The sequence below is a fragment of the Pelobates fuscus genome, chromosome 4 (genome assembly GCF_036172605.1).
Source record: "Pelobates fuscus isolate aPelFus1 chromosome 4, aPelFus1.pri, whole genome shotgun sequence".
Lineage (NCBI taxonomy): Eukaryota > Metazoa > Chordata > Amphibia > Anura > Pelobatidae > Pelobates > Pelobates fuscus.
Genome location: NC_086320.1, coordinates 327,545,647 through 327,568,933, shown reverse-complemented (window position 1 = coordinate 327,568,933; position 23,287 = coordinate 327,545,647). Strand labels below are relative to the sequence as shown.

At 38.7% G+C, this 23,287-nt stretch overlaps 1 protein-coding gene across 1 annotated transcript in view; it reads left to right on the top strand.

Annotated features, from left to right (window-relative positions):
- The window catches only part of HDAC9 (histone deacetylase 9), a 581,709-nt gene that overhangs the window by 137,619 nt on the left and 420,803 nt on the right, over window positions 1-23,287 (top strand). The gene's annotated exons all lie outside the window — the stretch shown is intronic.

Here is a 23,287-nt window from a genome sequence, read left to right as displayed (position 1 = left end):
GATCACACTATTAACAGTGAAACTAATGTGCTGCCCATAGTTAGTTAGAACACAAAATAATAACATAGAGGCCGACATACATTTTTGGTTTAAGAATGGACCTTCTTTAAGGAAAACACAAGTTTTATTATCTGGTTTTCTCACCCGCTGTGGGCAGCCCATTACTATCACTGTAAATAGTTTGCTCCTCAGGATAGGGGAAGCAGCATCTGGTAAAGTTGGCACATGGAGAGCATGCTATCACGTGTCGAGGTATGCAGGGTTAGCTGTGATTGATGATATATTTCTAAGTTGTAGTACAGGGGATATATTGCAGCACTTTGAAGTTTTATGAGACAGATTTTAGAACATAGTCTGAGTGGCTTGTTTAATGGGATGGCTACGCTGAATCTCACCAATTACATAGTATTCTGTAGCTTAGTTTGTAACTCCCTCTATAGTCAGCCAGAGAAAATCAGCAGACCTTTGTCAACTCTAGGAAAATGAACCTATTTCTTCAGCAGGTGTTTTGAGCACTTAACAGTATGTAGGCATCACAGTATTTGGCATGAGGAAGTACATTATATTTATTATATCCTCTCCCTCCTAGCATACCTCTACTTCTCCTCTAACTTACCTCTAAAGGGTTACTCCAATCAAACAACAGTGTTTTAATAAAATATGATTTTTGGTTAGAGTACCATTTGCTATTCGTGCTATCACCACTCCCAATTTAAAACAGAAACCTTTAATTAAATTAAAACGTACCTCCATTCTAGTGCCAAAGTGAAGTTCTCCCCAAGCCTCCTCCACTGATGCCACTTTCCATCACTTGAGGGAGAGTAATGTCTGTAATGGCAGGCTTGATAGGGGGCATGGCAGCACCGAGGGGGAGAGTGTCACTATTGGATGCCTGTTACCAACATTCAGACCTTTCAAGTTATGAACGTCAGACATCCAATATGCCACTCAAAACTCTTATTCTGCGCTGGCTCATGATGTACCAATGATGTTGCCAGAGGTGGATTCACACCTCCGGCAGCAAAGTAAAAAAAAAAATGAGCAGCATTTCATAGTGGAAATCTACACATACATGAACACATGAAGTCACTGAAGTGATCTTGGAGAAACTCTTTAAATAAGGGTGCTATGCACTATTTTACAGACTTGGGTGGAAAGTTTGGTATCTGCAGATATACTTTCTTATAAGTCATCATAGGAAACTAGGATCTATGGTTCTTTATTGACTATTTTAGTCTGGAAAATCTAAATTATGGTTTTCCAGATTAACCTAATTGACCCTCTGTTTAATGCTTGTGAATAGGCCGCTACCCTATCTTTTGGTTATATTTTGTGTAGTGTTTTCCCTCAACGGGGTTCTGTTTTTACATAGTTTATTTCTCCTTGATTTTATGTGACTAACAATAAGATTTCAATCGTTTTAGTATTTTATCTTCTGTGACAAATGCTCCTTACCCAGGACGTTTGCCACAAACTCCTGGAGGAGCTTGCTAGCTAGCCTCCTGCCCCAGGACTGTGGGCCACATACAAAGACCCTGTTCGGGAGTTAAATCTACCCAGCCGCCATTAGCAGCTTTCCCTGGGTGCCCCTGGTTCAGCACTTTCCCTTCATTTGAATGGAACCGAACACTTGCTCCTTGGCGCCGTTCGCATGAAGAAATTCACGAAATGTCCTCAGCTGTACTTAGCCGCGATCGTTATGGAACTAAATTCGGCATGAGGACTTGGGAGAATTACAGAGGATATCCTCAGTCGGAATCCTCATTCTACCTTTATACCTAATCCATAAACCAGATTGGAAAATGGCTGAGATTTTGCATTGTTAGTTTTGTCAAAGGGTTAACCCTATCTATTTAGGAGAACAAGGCGACCTGGTTCTGATAACCCACCCACTCCCACATTGGTGTGATAGGTTGTTGTGTGTTCTTTTGTACTTATATGAAATCAATACCCATCCAATTAGAATATCCCAGTGGTCTTAAAGCAGCAGTGTAACACTTTTTTTGTTGCTTGTTAAAAGGTAAATTTTTCTTTCCCCCATCGGCATCCCTAGTTTTTATTTTTGGAAAATAATGACAAATTAAAAATGTATGCATAATTAAAAATAGGTTATACATTTACTAATGCAGAACCTGTAGGTTTACAATAGTTGACAAATGGTAGAGCTTTAGTCAAGCTGAAGGTCCTTTGTCAACTTTGTAATTGGCTGTCAAGTTTTTAATCACCTCCTTCCAGCATCTAGTCACTTCCTGTAGTGTTGCATCATCGTCTCTCTGTGTTGACACTTGAGATATTGAGATTCATCACAGTGCAATGGAAAGTCCAACACACATGCCCTAGGAAGGGTAGAGATGGAGACTCCAGAGGCGTGGCATATTGAAGACACACAGTTTGCAGTACCATGAAAAAAGGCATGGAGGGACCAACAGGTCTTGAAAAATGTAACACTGGTTTTGGGGTCATTCGCAAGCAGCGAGCTAAGGGGATGAAGAGAAAGGCTGGTGGGCACCGAGGTGGGAAATTGACAGAGCTACTTTAAGTAGGTACATAAAAATACAATGGTGATGTATTAGTGGTGGGATTCCTGACACACCAGCTGCAATTGGTAATGTTGGCATGATTCTTCCATGTGTGTAGACATCACAACACTGATGAAGGGGTATTAAAAGTGGCACCAGCATCATAATGTTAACAGTTGACATAATTTGTCAGATTGGAAATGTTTCTTGATTCATTTGTTCACATGTACTTCTACAACTTTAAGATGTGCCAGCTCTCTGGTCAGTGATAGATGTTGGTGACTGAATGATGTCCTTCTATATAACTATGTTTCTTCTGGTGAAATGGTAAAAGATATGTCAATATTTTAAAGTGAATATCTCAGGAGGGCTAGGATAGGGGCTTTTATGGGTAACTGTTAAAGATGCTCAGCACACTGTAGACAGTTCATCAAGGACTGAACTGGAATACTATACAACCCATATGGCTAAACACTCAGCAATGGGTGTTTTCTCTTGTGAATTCAGGATTGGAAGGGGTACCCAACAAGATTGTCCTTTACTATTCACCTTATACATTAAGCCATTAGAGTGTACAATGAGTGAGAATATGTGCATATCAGGCATCAGATGTCGGGATGTTGACATAAAATAAACCTTTTCGCTGACAATGTGCTTTTGTCTATTATGAATTGTCAGGTTACCTTGCCTTCACTATATCAGCCTTATTAATAATCTACAGTTTCTTGGGGTAAAATTAAATTAATCAAAGTGTACTTTTGCACTATGTATTTTTGGACCTATTCATGGTCTTTTGTTTAAGAAGTAACTAGGACCAAAGAAGCTTGTTGCACACTAAAGATTTTCTCGATGTGCTTATGTGCTTGTTGTTTGAGAACTCAAAAATCTCTCATGACCAGTTGAACTTCATGCGATATTTCACTCATTGGGCATATATATTCACTAAAAAGGTTGATTCTACACAAGATGCTTTATTTATTTAGATTGCTGTTGATTGTGGTTCCTGTAGACATGCTTTTGCAGCTGAGGGATTATGTGCTAAAATGTTTGTGTGCAGGAATGAGAGCATGTCTATCCACTTCTATTATTTTACACCCTAGGAGCAGGGATTATTGTCCTGTCTTATTCTACAGATACACCCAATATGCAGAGATTCCTAAATGGATGTCTCCTCTTCACAATGTCTGCTAGGTGGATATCGATGAAACAAGGTATTACCCATGGCGAATATCAACTATAATTTGGACTGGCTTGCGTAGAGACATCCACAATAGTTTGTTACCAGCTACTGCTAGTTTCTACTGTATATGGCGTGAACATGCATATAGCACTGGCCTGTCATCTCGAAGTTCGGCGATGACCCTGATTGTTTTAAATTTTACAGACATTGCGATAAAGGGCCTAAAGCTGTTTATGGTTCTCATACAGCATCAACTCTAAGGGTGCAGTTGATTACGGTTGAGTCCCTTTGGGAGCTTCTATGTTTGCCACCATTTTAGAAGGAAGTATCAATGCAATGGTTAATTATCTGAACAATACTCATGTTACATCATTAACTCCTTTTGACTTACTAAAGTTTGTAAGTTCAATAAAGGGTGCAAATTTGGCAAAATTATGTATGCTTAGATAAAAAAAAAATATATATATATATATCAAATTCTCTTGATGATTTATGCTTGGTGATTAATGCAGATGAATGTAAAAAAAATCTTTGATAATTCTTATGGCTTATTGATCTGCACAACTGTAGGTTACAAATCATTATCTTCATGTTTTCTATGTTCTATTTTTCTAATATTGCTCTTTCTGCTCTATTTCTTTATTTTATTAAGTTTAACTTTTTTCACTTAGAGGAATTAATTAGAATTCATATAACCTTTTGCATTTTAATGGTACCAGAGTTAGAAACGCAAAAAACAGCCGGAAAAAGGCACCAAAAATAAGAAATAAAAGGGGAGATCACCGAGAATGGATATTCTAAACCACTTTTGATAAAGGCAAACAGCCGAAACGCGTCAAGTGGAGGTGGATGATTTATTCCTTTTGGGAGGTCTGATTTTATTTACCAATTTTGTTTCAATAAATGTGATTTTCTTTTCCACCTATATCCTGTATCCTGGATTTCATTTGGTGAACTAACTGCAAAGCAGAGTTGGGGAATGCAATATACAGATCCTAAAGATTATCCATTATATCCTTCAATCCAAGCTTTTAGTCTGAGCTAGCTAATCGAATGGCTCAGAAGCATGTGAGTGGGACCAATAGTGTATACTATTATTGTAGCGGACTGGACCCTGCACCAGAGTCTGCCCCAGTTTCCTGGAGGGGACTGCTTGCTCGCCTCCTGCCCTGTGATTATGGTCCCTGGGAGATATGGCCCTTCAGGTACAATATTTGGGCATAATGGATTATGTATGACCTTACTGGCCCTTTAAGAACCATCTGGGGACATAATGTGGAGTTACTGGGTGACCACCATTTCATGTATCAGAGGCCCATGGTGAGAACAATGGATGAAGCACATGGTGAGAACAATGGATGGCGGACATTTTAACTCACAGACATTGTTGTGACTTTTCTACACGGTGTCATCTCACCGGTATTTGGCACACAAAGACATTGTGCAGTAGTTTTAAACTATACAACAGGGGACACATTATACAGTAATTATTTTTTATATAATCTGTATATGTTCTGCGGAATCTGCATTAAACTGTATCTTCCAAACTACTGAATGGATCTGGGTGAGTTTTGGATATGTGGTTCACCCAGATCCCCTGGTTCTGAGGATATACTTTATATGGGGTTATTGCATGTTTTGGGGTCCCTGTGATATTTTTTTATAAAACTGTATTCCTCTGCCTGTGATAATGAGATTACCCATTGTGTTCAGTAATCCTATTACAGGCAGAGGGGAGGATTTTGTGTGGGAGTGTCTGTGTGTATTGTACCGATTGATTGGTTGTTTTGTCCCTCCCTGTGGGCGGACCTGTATTCTCAACAACTGTAATAAAAACCAGGCTGGGAGTGCCAGTCTGAGTTCCTGCTTAACCCTCAAAGTGAAGTGTCGTCTCATTATTGGGGGAGGATTTATTGTATGCTGTTCCAGTTTGACTGCTAGGAGTGTAAACCTATTCGTATGGTTTCCTATTCAACTGTCTACAGCATTCATATGCTTGAGAGGATTTATACGCTTCTCTGATTCGGTGGTTGTGGTGTCTGCTGCAGTGCTTGGAGTCCTCAGGAAACGCTAGGAGCATCCTTCAACGGAGGTACCCAGGCGGGGTGCCAGGCGATCCGTTACAATTATATAGCTACTTACGTGTCACTCTATGGTCTTTTCTCTTGTTGCTTAATCTACAGGTTCTATTCTTGTATGTACAGATTGTGGTAATATTTGTATATGTTTTGTGCTCTCACTGACTTTGTAGCTAGTCCCAAAGTAAACTGAGGTTAGCTATGTTGCATGCACTACACTGAACAAAATTATAAACGCAACACTTTTGTCTTTGCCACCATTTTTCATGAGCTGAACTCAAAGATCTAAGACTTTTTCTATGTACACAAAAGGCCTATTTCTATCAAATATTGTTCACAAATCTGTCTAAATCTGTGTTAGTGAGCACTTCTCCTTTGCCGATATAATCCATCTACCTCACAGGTGTGGCATATCAAGATGCTGATTAGACAGCATGATTTATTGCAAAGAATAAGAAAGGAAGGGGAGGGTGTAAATCTCCCCTAGTGAGGGTGCTAATCACTACTGACAAATGAACAGATATATAATAAAAATCCAAAAATGTATTCTACATTAAAATAAAAGACAATATAGAAACAGTACAATTATGAGACCAGGGGAAAAAAAAAACAGCACCAACCACTAGCTCACAAATGCAGAGATGTAACAAACAGCTCTAGGTCGCGACTCATAGGGCTGAAAATACTTGCAGCTCTTAGTGCAATAGTGGTGGTGAAGTGAAAGGTCTCTGGACTGCTGTCTTAGATATCTCGAGATTTTAACTGTATAACAGTTTAACTGTATTGGGTTGGTCCGGGGGGGGGGGGGGGGGGTCCGAAAACCAGTCATTATCTGGTGTGACCACCATTTTCCTCACGCAGTGCAACACATCTCCTTCGCACAGAGTTGATCAGGTTGTTGATTGTGGCCTGTGGAATGTTGGTCCACTCGTCTTCAAAGGCTGTGCAAAGTTGCTGGATACTGGCAGGACCTGGAACACGCTGTTGTATACGCTTATCCAGAGCATCCCAAACATGCTCAATGGGTGACATGTCCGGTGAGTATGCTGGCCATTCAAGACCTGGGATGTTTCAAGCTTCCAAGGATTGTGTACAGATGCATTATCATGCTGCAACATGAGGTGATGGTCGTGGATGAATGGCACAACAATGGGCTTCAGGATCTCGTCACAGTATCTCTGTGCATATAAAATGCACCTGTGTTCGTTGTCCATAACCTACGCCTGCCCATACCATAACCCTACCGCCACCATGAGCCACTCGATCCACAATGTTGACATCAGCAAACCGCTCACCCACACAATGCCATACATGCTGTCTGCCTTCTGCCCTGTACTGTGAAAACCGGGATTCATCCATGAAGAGAACACCTCTCCAAAGTGCCAGTGCCATTGAATGTGAGCATTTGCTCACCCAAGTCGATTACGACTGTCACAAACACACCCTACTTCAAGAGAGTGTGTGACATAGTTGTGGTGGTGAGAGGGTTAAAGTTCACTATTTGTCTGCACTAGACCAGAAATAATTATAAAATCCTCTTTAACACCACCCACACTTAAGCATAATAATATAACTATTACTATTTTAATGCTGCCACCACCAGGACAATTTATAAATGGGGTCCCTTGGTCTCCCAGGTAACTTAATAATCAAAATCCCCCAAATGTAACTTAGCACATGTAATTGCAAAATACTAATTCTCTTCTCTTCAGGTAACGTGATTCTTTACCAGACTAAGGCAGAACTTAGTAAAGGAATATTTATATTGAGCAAAAAATAGTCACAGTGCATACAAAAATATAGCTGACAATCAAATTAGTTACATCAACAACAGATAAAAACAAAAGGGATAAAATAACAGGAGTCCTAATTACGTACTCAAGTTCACAAAGTACAACTTCTTTCCCCAGGGGGTCTCTGGTAAGAAAGATGGTGACTCACTTAGAATTAGATTCTGGCCCCTCAAGCAAGTACAAAGACACATTTCATAATCATTAGACATATACCCTGTGGATTATCAAGTGCCACCAAGAGGTGGAGATAAGGCGTACCTATAGTAACTATAAGTCATCCCCCCCTTTGTGTTCCAGACCAACATCAATCCAAATGGAAACATTTGGGTCTATCTCCTCTTATGTACTTGCCACAGAAATAATAATTGCATCTATGAATTGGTTACCATTTCTCCATTCCATAGATATGTCATTCTTCTTACTTGTGACCCAATATATTGAACATCACAATCCCTTCCCCTATGGTTAAGTTACGCAACTCATGTTTGGGCTTGATTAGAAGATTGTGCTGGTCACATTCCAAATATAACAAAAATGAGGCTTAATTATTATTCTGTGGGTAATTATTAATGTTTCTTTCTTTTGGAAATGATACTGGAACACAATGCTTGTTTTTTTCCACTCATCAGTTAAAAGGTAGATGCCATATGGCTGAAGTCAGCAAGTTTACATCGGAGCTAGACTTCCAGGCCACTTATGTGTGACTTCTCACACCTTACAGAGCTTTTGATTAATCAAAGGATCAATGCATATGGTAAACAATCTGCTCCCTTTCACATTCCTATGCAATTCACACTCCTCTTCTGTCATCTGATCTTTACCAAGTGATCAATTCATATATGCACTACACAAATTACATTAATATTCTATTGTGCAGCAATGAATTATGCACCATTGGCGTGACAATGACGATGAACTGCAGTCAGGTCGAGACCCTGATGAGGACAGCGAGCATGCAGATGAGCTTCCCTGAGATGGTTTAAGACAGTTTGTGCAGAAATTATTTGGTTATGCAAACCAATTGTTGCAGCAACTGTCTGGGTGGCTGGTCTCAGACGATCTTCGAGGTGAAGGTTGCTGGATGTGGAGGTCCTGGGCTGGTGTGGTTATGCGTGGTCTGCAGTACTGCCAAATTCTCTGAAATGCCTTTTGAGACGGCTTATGGTAGATAAATGAACATTCCATTCATAGGCAACAGCTCTGGTGGACATTCCTGCAGTCAGCATGCCAATTGCACGCTCCCTCAAAACTTGCGACATCTGTGGCATTGTGCTGTGAGATAAAACTGCACATTTTAGAGTGGCCTTTTATTGTAGCCAGTCTAAGGCACACCTTTGCAATAATCATGCTGTCTAATTAGCATCTTGATATGCCTCACCTGTGAGGTGGATGGACTATCTCGGCAAAGGAGAAGTGCTCACTAACACAGATTTAGACAGATTATTAGATCTTTGAGTTCAGTTTATGAAAAATGGGGGCAAAAAAAAGTGTAAAGTTTATAATTTAGTTCAGTGTATATTGATTGAATATTATCTTTGACTCTTTGCTTCAACAAAAATATTTAAAACAATAACCAAATAGTAATAATAGTCTGTAATATTGTCTTTAGCTATGTACAAAAACACATATTGTGTAAAAATTAAGCCTAAACTCTATCTGTCATATAGCACACCTCTTAACTAACATATAAGCAGTCTTTAAAATAGGCTAGAAGGGAAATGTAGACACACTCATTAAAGGAGAGCATTCTCTCCCCTGGATTTTTAATTTGTTAACTCTATATTTAACAAATATGTATTTGTGAGGTATAAAAATAAAAGTTAATTTAACAATCTACACCTCTTTAATCTGAATCTGGGCGCCTTGTTCTTAGCTCCATGTCAAAGCTCTGTCCTTTGCACCTGGCAGTCAGCTTAAGATAAAGCATACAGAGATGAGTGGAGTAATAAGAAGTGTTCTGTTCTGAAAAGTGGTGCAAAGATGTAAAAGTTTTGAAGTCACCAATGAAAGGTGTCTGCTTAATCACCAGTCAGTAAAAAAAACACCTACAAAATCAACAATTAAATAAAACCCCATACATTTCTGTTTTATGGGATTAAAATGTTCTAATATTTAAATTTAGTAAGGAAACAGATGCTATTATACTATAATGTGCATTGTGTGTCTGAAATATCTAGCATTATTGAGTGCTCCATTACAAATGCCCTGAATTATAGTAAGATACAGCATTTGCTGTCAATTTAAGCAAAATTTACATTAAAGGACCACTATAGTGCCAGGAAAACATACTCGTTTTCCTGGCACTATAGTGCCCTGAGGGTGCCCCAACCCTCAGGGTCCCCCTCCCGCCGGGCTGGATGGAGAGGAAGGGGTTAAACTTACCTCTTTCTCCAGCGCCGGGCAGGGAGCTCTCCTCCTCCTCTCCGCCTCCTCTCCTCCTCTTCGGCTATAGTGGTCCTTTAAAAATAAGCACCGAATGGCTAGTATACGTTTAAGATCAACTTCCTGGTAAACTTAATTAGGGTGCGATGTATTGTTATAGTACATTATTTAAAGCACCATAACTACTATAGCTCACTCTAGTGGTTATGGTGCCAGGAGTGACATGGACCCCCTTATTGTAAGGAGTCAGTATGATTTTGAATGGGTTAACTTTTTAACTGGGGTCCACTGGGCACTGCTGCTTGACAGGTTTTCCTAAGCAGAGACACTGCACTGCATAGCTTAGCTCAGGAAAGCTAACAGTTTGACTCCTTACAATGCCAGAGCATTTTGGCACCATAACCACTACAACATGCTGTAGTAGTTATGGTGGTTGTAGCTTCGCTTTAAATCGTGAATGGCAAAAGGCACCCCTCATATAACTATCCCATGATTCTTTGCAAGCCTTAAATAGCAGTCATTATGATGATAAAGGGATTTATTCAGCAAACACTGGAAAGAGAATTACAACATTCAAGCTAAAGTAGTTAAACTGTTAATATAACAAAATATATTTTCCAAATCAGCTATGTTTGCCTAAATTTTACAATTTGCTTTCTTCATTCATTAAAATTTGATGTTTAGTAAATAATCCCCATAGATTTTCAAAATATACTCCGGATCATATAGGTCTGCTTTAGAAACTTAGAAATGCACGTGTATATATTTTAGCTTGGTTATAAGGATTTACACTCTGTCACAATACATCAAATCTTCAATTTGAACAATGTAATCACATCCAGCTCTAAAGAGCTACTGCTTTTAGAAAGATATTGATTCAGCTTATTTCGTTTAATTCCCATTTCCCTTTTAATGGACACGCAGAAAATATTAAAGCACACAATACTTCACACTTAGCTCGCAAGAGAAGGTATTATCAGGTAGCAATTTATATTGCACATTTTTTTGCAAAATGTTCTTGTTAGAATGCTGCGTTTATAGAACCTATTTTGAGTAAATTTGTCAGTTAGCAAGTTTTAAATATGTTAGGCAGCAAGACAAACAAGACAAGCTTAGAGATAATAATCTGCTTGATAAAAAATATTAAATGCAGTAATTTCTCTGAAGGTCTGGGTTACGATCATATTGTTCTGATTGCTATATTTAACCACTTAAGGACCAAACTTCTGGAATAAAAGGGAATCATGACATGTCACACATGTCATGTGTCCTTAAGGGGTTAAGGGTGTAGTGGTTATGGTGACAGGATTGCCCTGGCACGCTCTCACAGTAGGCCAAAATGTTTAAGAACAGTTTGACAACTTACCTGCAGTTTGCTGGAATTGTTGCTGCCTTTGCTGCAGCTGAAATCACCTGCAGTGAACTAAGCGCAGTAGTGCAGGGCCACACTCGGTGCTCAGATATTGCAGCAGGAGCACTCAGCCAACGAGCCAGCTTAGCATGACATGGCTTAGCAGAGTGATGGAAACAAATGCTACTTGTAGAAGCATCCGGCGCCATGGCTATGGCAACAGGCAGCCAGGAGACCCATGGTAAGTTGTCAAACTGTTGTCAAACTTGGTCATTTATTTTTGGGGGGAATAATGAATTGTGCTGTTTGATTGAAAGCCGGGGGGGAGGAGGGGAGGGTATTAATTTAATATTATTTCAGTTAATTCATTAACCACGCTGCACACTGTCATACAGTCCTAGATATACTGTGACAATCCAGATTTTGGAGTCCTGTCTTGCCTTTCTGAGTTATTTCCCTGCATTTCCATCCCGCACAATGTGATGCATTTATTAGACGATCTTTGCATAGTCTGCTCTGAGTAGGGCCTCTCGGGGAGGCTGTCGGTCAGCCTTGTTCACACCAGACTAAAAAGTGTCTACTTTTGGCCTTAGTTTCCTTCCTTTCGTGGCAAGACCAGCCATTTTAGGCATTGCCAGTTGCACAAGTGGCACACCCGTTTACGTCATGTTTCCATTTTAATGGACATGCTGAAAATATTAAAGCACACAAGAGAAGGTATTATCAGGTAGCCATTTACTTTGCACATTTCCCGATTACGTATTTCCCAGTGTTGGAGAGTATAACGTTGTCTTTATCTCATTCAAACATTTACATATTTGAATGTCATGACATGTGTATATATAAATATATAAAATCCTAGTTCCCCGCACTCAATTTAACCGGTCTTGTTTTTTTGCCTCGGTGCAAAACTCCAGCCACTCTATATAATCCACAAAGAGTGCACCCAAAGGACTTAGATTCAATTCAAATAAGTGATTTATTTGGCAAATAAATGCAGATCAAGTCGACGTTTCAGTCCAGACGGACTTTTATCAAGACATATATATATATATATTTAAATGAGTTACGCTCAAAATGTATTATGGGTAAAAGTGAATTCAGGACCATAGGAAAAATGGGTACAGGCAATTACTCGTAAATCACTGCGGCAGTGTATGCCTTTAAACATGCAAATATGCAAATAGGAATGGCCAAGGGAAAATTCACGCGAATATTCATGTTTTAAGTGAGTGTCAGATATAAATACTACAAAAAAAAAAAACTAGATAAGAACCCACATCCTCTTGCTAGATGTTGGCTTCCCTATTTATATACAATAACACCAAACTACTCTGTGTATACAAACCACTTCATAGGAGAACTGTCTGTGAAAGAGATACAATACAATGCAGTACAACAAAAGTAAGTGTGTATAAGTAAGTGTATATTGTTTATTAATAATAATAGTAATAAGAAAAATAATCAAACATTTGGATAGTTTGTTTAATAAGAAGGCTTTTGTAGGCTATTTACAGTGTTTATTGATTTTTTTTTGTCATTTTTGGGTTAATTCATGGAAATCCGCAAACACTCTAAATCAGCTACCTGGAAGAGATTATTTTGTCTGAATTTTGGATCACTTTCAATTCACCATTGACTATTAGCAACTGAATTATTTATGGCTGATTACCTTACACTTAAATGGACACTCCACTGCCAAAATGGTAAAAAAAAGGTCCAAGTCACTGAGTTGTAGCTATACCTCCAATGCATACTTGCATGCATTTTTCATGCATGATTAATTAGCGGTATATCTTAAAAGAGCTTGCGAAAATGGCAGTTCTTATGAGCTGCAGCCTTTGCAAGTTCCCCCAGAAGATACTAACATTCTGTTTAGAGGGGAAATAGCCTATCAAAGGCTTCTTATTGAGAACCGTCTGAACTTTTCTCCGTGTGCATGCGCCCCCCTTTACATGTGTGTAAAACGCTAGTCTGTTCTGAGCTCCGAGAGCTAAATTGGTTTGCAAGGAGGAGGCAGGCACACTCAAGCTCAGGGGAGATAAAAGCAGGAAGAAACCTCCTTGGCTGTTTGGTTGAAAGCCAAACTTTAAGCCATACTTTATTATTATAAATTACAAAAGTGCTCATTTCTCACAGAAAGAGGCACTTTATCAAGTGACTTCGAAATGGGAGGCTCCTTAACCCCTTAAGGACCAAACTTCTGGAATAAAAGGGAATCATGACATGTCACACATGTCATGTGTCCTTAAGGGATTAATACAAAAGCACTTCAGCAAGCTGTGGAGTGTGGAGTGGTCCTTTGAAGATTTTTAACATACCTGTTTTTTTTTTTTAAATGATGGTATGGTATGATCCCAATCTCTGTTTCTTTATATCTAAATTCTGAGAAAACCACCTTGGCATATCATGGGTTATGGGAATGCATGGCTCTGTTCTTAAACTCTTTATTTTAAATTGGTATTAGATTGATTAATCTCCCAAATGTATATTACATATTTGCTTTAAATATAAAAAAAATATTTATTTTAAAAATAATTGAATCTGAAATATTATTGTAAGAAACAATTAGTTAAGATGAAGTAATTGTAAAAAAATTCTCACCGTCAGACACCTAGTGCCAAAATATAAATTTTGACTCTTCGGATTCACCATGCACATTCATACTCTCAACAGTCCCTATAGTCTACACCTTGAGAATATCATTACTCACGAAAAAGGGTCATAAGACCATAGCTTTATTTTACCTTGCAAATCTACTGCATGTCTTGTGTGTTCCTCTAATTTACATTTTTTAGACTTAAATCCACCAAAATATTGTCAGATTCATATTGTTTATTAATCACTTTTGAAATGCTATAAACTTTGCTCTTTTTATAAAAGCTTCGGCATTAACGTTGAAATAATATTTTCACCAAGCAATACAGCTATGGTTATTAAACAAGTTCCAAACGTTATTAAAACAGAAGTTACGAGTTTATGTTAGAACACCTGCAGCTTCGTAACTGCGCATTTTTAAGTGAGAGGTTTAGCTTACTGCTTAGACAAGATTTTTTATTTTGTAATGATGATTAGCACCTTTGCTTCTCGGTAGCCATATTTTTTCCAGCTTAACACTGAATATACTATCAAAATCTTTTTATAACAAATTTGACCTACTTAGAAAAAAGTTCTGATTAGCACTACAATTTAACATATGTGTGTTTTTCTACTTTTGCAAATTAAAGAAAACTAATTTTCCCAGCGGGCCCTTTTGTAACAGAAATTCCATCTGTGCTTGTGTTCCTCTGCACTGATGTGAAAACTCAGATTTTCCTTTTTATGATAAATAACCTTATTATTTGTTTTAATGAATAAATGAATGCTGGGAAAATTATGTACATTTTAATTATATGTTGTTATTACTGGACCCCTCATCTATTGTCCTGGAATCCTAACTATTGTGAATTAGACAAGTGGGCATCGTAGAACTATCAAGCTATTAATGTATTCTCTGGTTGCACTATACCTTTTGATTTATTGACACAAACTATTGTCAGTACCATCACGGTAATCTAAACATAATAAAGACACTACATTTTCATTGCACTTTCTATATATATTCATAGCTTCAGACAGGGCCACCATCAGAAATTTTGGGGCCCCTAACACTGCTCAAGGTCTGAGTCCCCAGGGGCCAGCCTCTAAGCCCGCTCGCCCACCCCCAAATACTGCCCCAAAGCCTGCCTCCAAATCTGTCCCACAGGAATACGTACTGATTCAAAAAGGACACAGATACACACACACAAAGATACAAACATACTGACACACACACACATACATACTAACAGACACACTGAAACAGACATACAGGCATACATACTGACACACACATACTGTAAAAGATGTACAGACATATACAGACACACAGACATAGTGACACACCGACACACGCTAACATACATACAGACACACAAACATAAGGACATACATACACACATACATACATACATACTGACAAACACACACATACATACTGACATACGTACTTACATACATACAGACACATGCATGCATACTGACATACATACAGACACATACATATACATACTGACTTAAATACATACTGACAGACATACTTGCATACATGCATACATACACGCATACATACTGATACACATACACAGAGACATATACATACACATACTGACATACATACATACTAAAAACATACATACATACATATTCATACATACTGACATACATACACACAGACAGACAAACAAACAGACAGACATGCATACTAACATAAAAACACACATACATACACATACTGACATACATACATACATACTGGCTTACATACACATACATACACATACATACTGGCATACATACACACTGACATATATACATACATACATACATACAGTTACATACATACATACATACATATATACATATACATACATACTGACATACACACAGATAGATACATACATGCACATACATACATATATACATAGATACATACTGACATACATAAAGATATATACATACTGACATACATACATACATGCAGATAGATAGGTAGATAGATACATACATACATACTGACATTCATACATACATACTGACATGTATTCAGATAGATACTTACATACTGACATACATGCATACATTCATACATACATTCAGATACATGCATACTGACATACATACACACAGCCAGACAAACAAACATACATACATACTAACATAAATACACACATACATACATATGCATACACATACTGACATACATACATACTGGCACAAATACATACATGCATACATATACATACATACTGACATATATACATACATACATACATACATACAGATACATACTGACATACATACATACACATATGCATACATATATACATATACATACATATACATACATACACATATACATGCATACATATACATGCAGATAGATACATACATACATACTGACATACATACTGATAGATACATACACATACATACATATATACATATTGACATACATACATACTGACATGTATACAGATACATACTGACATACATACAGATATTTACAGATACATACATACATACATACATACATACACACATACATTAAATTTTTCAGCCACCCTCCTGTGTCTTACCTTTTCGTTGCAGGAGGGTGGCTGGGGCTGATGGGAGTTGGCTGCCTCTCCCCTCCTCGCGGCCTGTCTCTCTTTTTCTCTTGCGCGGAGGGAGCTGGTCACTACGTGTGACTGCATTTTGTTTTTAAAGGGGCCCAGTCGCGCTATTACACGGCCACAGCGCTGATCGAGCCTCTTAAGATATAGGGCCCATCGAGTGGCCCTAAATGCTTGGCCACCCGATGGGCCCTCTCAGCGTGCGGGCCCCAGTGCAGCTGCACCGGTGGTGGTTCCGCCGCTACATGTGGGGCCCGGGCGGCCGGGCACCCAGGGCTGCAAGGCCCATGACAACCGTCATGGTTGTCACCGCCTGATGGCGGCCCTGGCTTCAGAACTGATAAAGGCCTTGTTGGGCTGAAACATCACCCATTCACTTGGCACCTTGAATACACAATATAGGCACTCAGACCACTGATGAAAAGAAGAACCTTGATGAAAAGAAGAATAAGAAAAAACATATCTCAAAAATCTCTTCTTCTATGAACAGATACAGTTTAGCAATGTTGCATTGTGCTATAACTTTTCTTTCTGGTTTCCTCCAGTCTGCGAAGAACAGTCATTTCAGGTCTTCAAGTAGTTTTTTCTTTAGCTCAAGAAATATATTGGATATACTTACTCCTCCCCAGGAGAGTTCTTCCAGCTTTGGGCTATGTCTTAATGCTTTGATTAGCTTTTCCACAATATAACAACCCATTCTTTATTCTTCTGCATTTTATTTATTTCAAACGTTTTTCATTATTGTTTTTTTTCAGGTTCTTTCTGAGTCATTTTAGGTTTAGGATGGTGTGATCTGCCTGGCTGAAATCGTGTCATACAGATATATTATTTTTATTTTCTGTGGTTTTTGATAGAATGTCTGTGTAGCTTTAGCAAGGGTTCTGAAAGTATCATCCTCTATGTATATAACATTTGCAGATGTTCACGAATATCAATATATAAATAAACAGGTATTTTTTTCCCATGCTGTCTGATAATACTTTGGACCATACATAAAGCTTTGCGAAAGGGCCAATGTCAGAGATTTGCTGGTCAAGATTCAAAGTAAACCACAGTACGAATTCTTCCACACCTGAGCTCAGGTTACTATCGCTGTTTGAGCTGTGTAACCTGCTAACGTGTGATCCCATGGATGATTTTCTGAGGTGACAGAGTTTTGTAACTGTTGGGGAGGGATGTAATACGTGCGTGCGTGATTCTTATTGAAATACTTTTAATTGCAATCCTTTATTCTGTTGCATGCATAAAAAATAACCTTGCATGCTACCTCTAATGGATAACAAATTCACATAAATGAGACCTTTCCAGTTCTGTATGAATCGATTCACCATATCAGGATGCATGCTCAAGTCATAGTGTGTTAAAGTTTACCATAACAATATTGTTACAATATGACAATTCTAATGGTGAATTCTATCTATCTATCTATCTATCTATCTATTTATCTATCTATCTATCTATCTATCTATATATCCATCTATCCATCTATCTATCTAATCCATCTAATCCATCTATCCATCGATCTATCTATCTAATCCATCTATCAATCTATCTAATCCATCTATCCATCTATCTATCTATCTATCTATCTATCTAACTATCTATCTATCTATCTATCTATCTTTTAACACACTACTGTAAAGGTCAATCTCCCTAACACGCAAACTAATGGGCTCAATGGATACACAAAGCCAGATGTATTACCAGGCCTTAGAATAGCCACACTTAACGTATGATTAAGTACAGAGAGAAACATAGAATAGTCAGACAAGCCAAGGTCAGGATTGGAGACAGAAGGATAAATATTGAACAAAGCCAAGGGTCAAGGATACCAGAAGAACAGATAAATGGGAAACAAGTCAGATACCAGAAAAAACACACAAAAGAAACACACTCTCGGGCTACAAAAGACCACGACAGGACCTCTCTGATAAAAGAGGGAGGTATAAATGGGGCTAAGAGAGAGTTGATAGGCTAGAGAACCAATTAGGGTAATAATTAAGCAGATATGAATTAAATGCTAGCCCAGATCTAAATTATGTTACTTCCCCTTTAAGGGGCCAAAGACAAGAAAGACGCACACCCTTAGCTTGTCACTGCATGCGCGCATGCACCTGCGATGTCGGACAAATGTCGGCACACCGCGGGAGAGTATTTGCTTTATATATATATACATATATATATATATATAAAAAAAAAGTAAACAATAATTATATTACAAAAAATATAAATAATTTTTTATGTATTTTAAGACTTTCATAAGACCTTTAATCTTTCTTCTACATTGATCTATCATCCCAGGTTTCAAAGCATTCTTAATTAAGGACTAACATTTTTGCTCTTAGTGCAGAAAATACTGATGTGGTGTGCTTGAGATGTATTTTTAGTTGTCCTCATCAAGGACAGTGAATTGTTTAATTCATTATTATAAAAAAAGCTGAGGAACAAAGTCAAGTAAAAGAAACCAGTACAAAAAAAAAAAAAAAGTGACACTTCCCAAAAATGTCACTGGGTGAGGTGAGGAGCGAGGGGGGAATGGTATCTGGTGAAAAAACTCAAAATATTAAGAAGGATAGTTATTTAAAACATAGGAATTCAGGAAAAGACACACCAAACACTTTAACTATTGCTGTTTAAAAACAGAACCAACATGGAAGGAAGATGCTATTGAAAAATATTAGAAAATACAAACAAAATATAAGTACTCCGGGACCCCACAGAACTAAACAAAACCTGTGATAAGGCTCTCCCTTTTATCTCAAGCTCATCCAGTTAACTTATGAGGTTTGTATTTAAGGGTGACTATTGCACCAAGCAACTTAGCCCACCAATGAAAGGCCTATAGTATGTCTAACCAACTCCTGTCTATATACACTCTAGAGACAGGGATCTGAAAGCCTTTAGCCCCTATATCATATATGATGCAACATTCCACGTTACTAGTGAAGCTCTCAAATACTAATTTTTCATTCATGGATAAAAAATACAGTTTACATCCAGTAGGAAAAAATATCCTGACCCTCCAGGTAGATGACCGGATGGTCTAAGAGTGGAATGTTTTGGGAAAAGCTACAGTGTTTATATGTCCCTGATGGGACAATTTGTTTCTATATTTTTTGTTAGCTCATTTTTTATTGTTTTCATGCAACAGAGATGCTGGTTTTGTCTCTTTAGACTGCAATACGAGGAGATGGAGAACCCATAGGGCCCTAAGCAAGTTACCAGTTTCGGGCCCCCGCTCCATTCTTCACATATAGAGGGCCAAGCAAATTCAGGGTTTAGAGGCCCCTTGGGCAGGACTAGATTTAGACTTTATTGGGCCTGGTGCTGATAAGTATGATGGGCGTAATTGCAGAATATTATAGATGGAAAAAAATGAAAATAGTTATACCTCCCAACTTCCCAAGTGTCTTGTATCTGGCGAAGGTGGTGCTGGAGGGAAACTCACAGGATGCTTTTAAAAGAACACACTTGCTCTGCTAATCATTCTCTTTAATCTCTCAAGCAAGTCTATCTGCTTTACCAGCCCCACAGCTCTCAACTCCTGTGTTTGACTAATTCTAAACCCTGAATCCTCTCTCCTCAGCATTCACTTGTCAACTCCTCTCTTTCCCTTCCAGCTAGCAAACAGAAGCTCTTGGTATGCAGGTGACGTAGTGTTTGTAGCAGAAAGTGGACATGACACACGGTTAGAGAGGCAGACAACAAGAGCATCTTGCGTGTGTGAAGTCAGTTTTACAGTCAGCCAGACCACACATGTTTTGTTCTTATGCCCCCCTCATAGGTTTCCATATGTAATGACCTCTGTGCAACATTATAGACCATGTGAAGAATAGTAAAGTCTAGTAAAAACAAAGAAAAATATGATGTATGTATATGTAAATATTGTATATATTTACTCCTATTCTATGGATGAGGGCCTGGAGCTTCTGCTTTATTAGCCCCTATGTCAATTCAGTTCTGCCTTTGGGCTGTAGGTAGCCACCTAAAGGTCACCAAAAGTTAATCTTGTTCTGATTCTTAGCTAATTTACTCATAGGCGTGCGCACGGGGTGTGCCGGGTGTGCCTGGGCACACCCTAATCCCCGCGGCACGCCTATGTATTGAGACCGGCAGGGGAGATCTCAGGATCCCCCCTGTCGGTCCATGCAGAGCCGGCGCTATCCGAGCGCCGGCTCTGCTCTCAGCCTCTCTCCCCACCAGCCCACAGGCAGGGAGGGAGGCAGGAGAGGACCCGGGGAGCTATTGCCAGCAGCTCCGCTGGGTCCCTCTCGCGAGATCTGAGCGTTGCCGCGGCACTTGCCGAGTTCACTCTCCACTGGACCACCAGGGATGGATGGCAGCAGCAGGATCCCCCCTCCCAGGCATAAGGTAAGAAGGGAGGGGGGATATTAACTGATCTGCCCCCACCTCCACTGGACCACCAGGGAAGGCAGCAAGGAAGGGTCCCCCCTCCCTACATAAAGTAAGAAGGGAGGGGGGATATTAAGTAATGTACCCCCACCTCCACCCCCCACAATCACACACACACACATACACACACATACACAGCACCAACACACATACAGCACCCACACACATACACAGCACCTACATACATACACAGCACCTACACACATACACAGCACCCACAGACATACACAGCACCTACACACATACAGCACTCACAGACACATACAGCACCCACAGACACATACAGCACCCACAGACACACAGCACCCACACACATACAGCATCCACACACATACAGCACCCACAGACATTCACAGCACCCACAGACATACACAGCACCCACACACATACACAGCACCCACACACAGCACACACACACACAGCACCCTCACAAACACATAACACCCTCACACACATTACACAAACAGCACCCTCACACTCACACAGCACACTAACAGTACCCTCACAAACACAAACAGGACCCTAACAAACACACACACAGCACACTACCAGTACCCTCACATGCAAACAGCACCCTCACACACAGTACATTTACAGCACCCTCACAAGTTCACACACAAACAGCACCCTGACACACAGTACATTCACAGCACCCTCACAAGCACGCACACACAAACACCCTCACCCACATAGTACACTACCAGCACCCTCACATACACATCACACTAACAGCACCCTCACACAGCACACACAGCAGTGTGTGTGTGTGTGTGTATATATGTGTATATATGTGTATATGTATATAGATATATATATATATACATATATATATACACATACATACATACATATATATACGCGGCGTGTGCTTGTGCTTTAGGGTGCACACCCTAATGCAATAGGCTGCGCACGCCTATGAATTTACTGCTTCTCTAATTTATCTACGCATATAGTGGAATTAGATACGGGAAAAATGGGCTTGCTTTTTTCATTAGCTACTTTAGCTGTTGCGGTTTGCAGTTTCTTTTTTTTATATTTTTTATTTCTTCAAAAGTTTTTTTCATATTACAATTATCAAAATACATACAATTCTTCTAAAACCGATCTATACATCAATAGATATGTTTCCATTCAGAAAAACAACATTACCAATATAAACCAGATTCTGATAGCCATATCCATAAGTAACATAAAACCTGATTCAAACCATACACACACACACACACACCGTCCGGAAGAACCAAGCCTGTACTATCCAGTTATTCCTATTCTTCATTAATAGGTACAGTATTGCTGGTGTTCTTCCAGAGTCAAACACACTGCGGGGCAGCCCAGACACTCTATATTATAAAATGTTGTTATTAACAATAAAGTTGTCAACTATTATTTCCCATTTGCTAGATTTCTTCAGACCAACAGAGTTACCTTGGATTATTCTCATTTCCATTTTACATTGGTATATTGCTTGTTTTTTAATTTCATTCCACTCTAGTGCTTTATTACTTTTCCAATATCTGGCTAAAACTATCTTAACTGCCATTAAAATATGTATTATCAGCATACATTTCTCAGTAGGCATAGAAGGCCATCCCAGATGTAACAGGAAACTTTGTGGTGTAAAGGGTATATATATCTGACACGTATTATGAATCTGCTGGTATACCTTTTTCCATATATTACTTAAAAATTTACAATGCCACCAGATATGGAGATAATCTCCTTTCCCTTCCTCACATCGCCAGCAAACAGGATTCTGATCTTTATACATTTTGGCCAATTTTTCTGGGACCATATACCAGCTGTTTAGGAGTTTATAGAAATTCTCTACTATATTCAAGCAATGAACCGATTTATTAACTTTAACTATCGCATTTGCTCAGAGATCGCGATATGTAAATCTTTTTCCCACTTAATCTTAGATTTCCAGACAGAAAGCTTCTGAGAATCCTTTAAAAATTCATAACATCTGGAAATATGACCTTTAATTCTATATGTTCCCATAATCTTTTTACGATTACTAATATTTTTATTAAGCTGGATATACAGGAATTTCGCCAGATAAAACTTAATTCTTAAATATGTAAATATCTCCTTACTATCAATCCCAAACTCTGATTGTAACTGGTTAAATGGCTTAATTTAACCTGCTCAATAATCTGTTGAATATACATAATTCCCTTTTGTGTCCATCCACTGATATTAATATAGTCAATATTGCTTTTAATCACCTCTATAGGTAGAAATGGAAATAATCTGTATTCTTTTTTAAAAATTTTCTTAATTTTATTCCAAAATCTCCAAATACTATCAATAATTATCGAATTTTCTGGACGTACTGGATTATTTTTATTTTTCTTCCTCCTTGTTGTCCAGAACAGA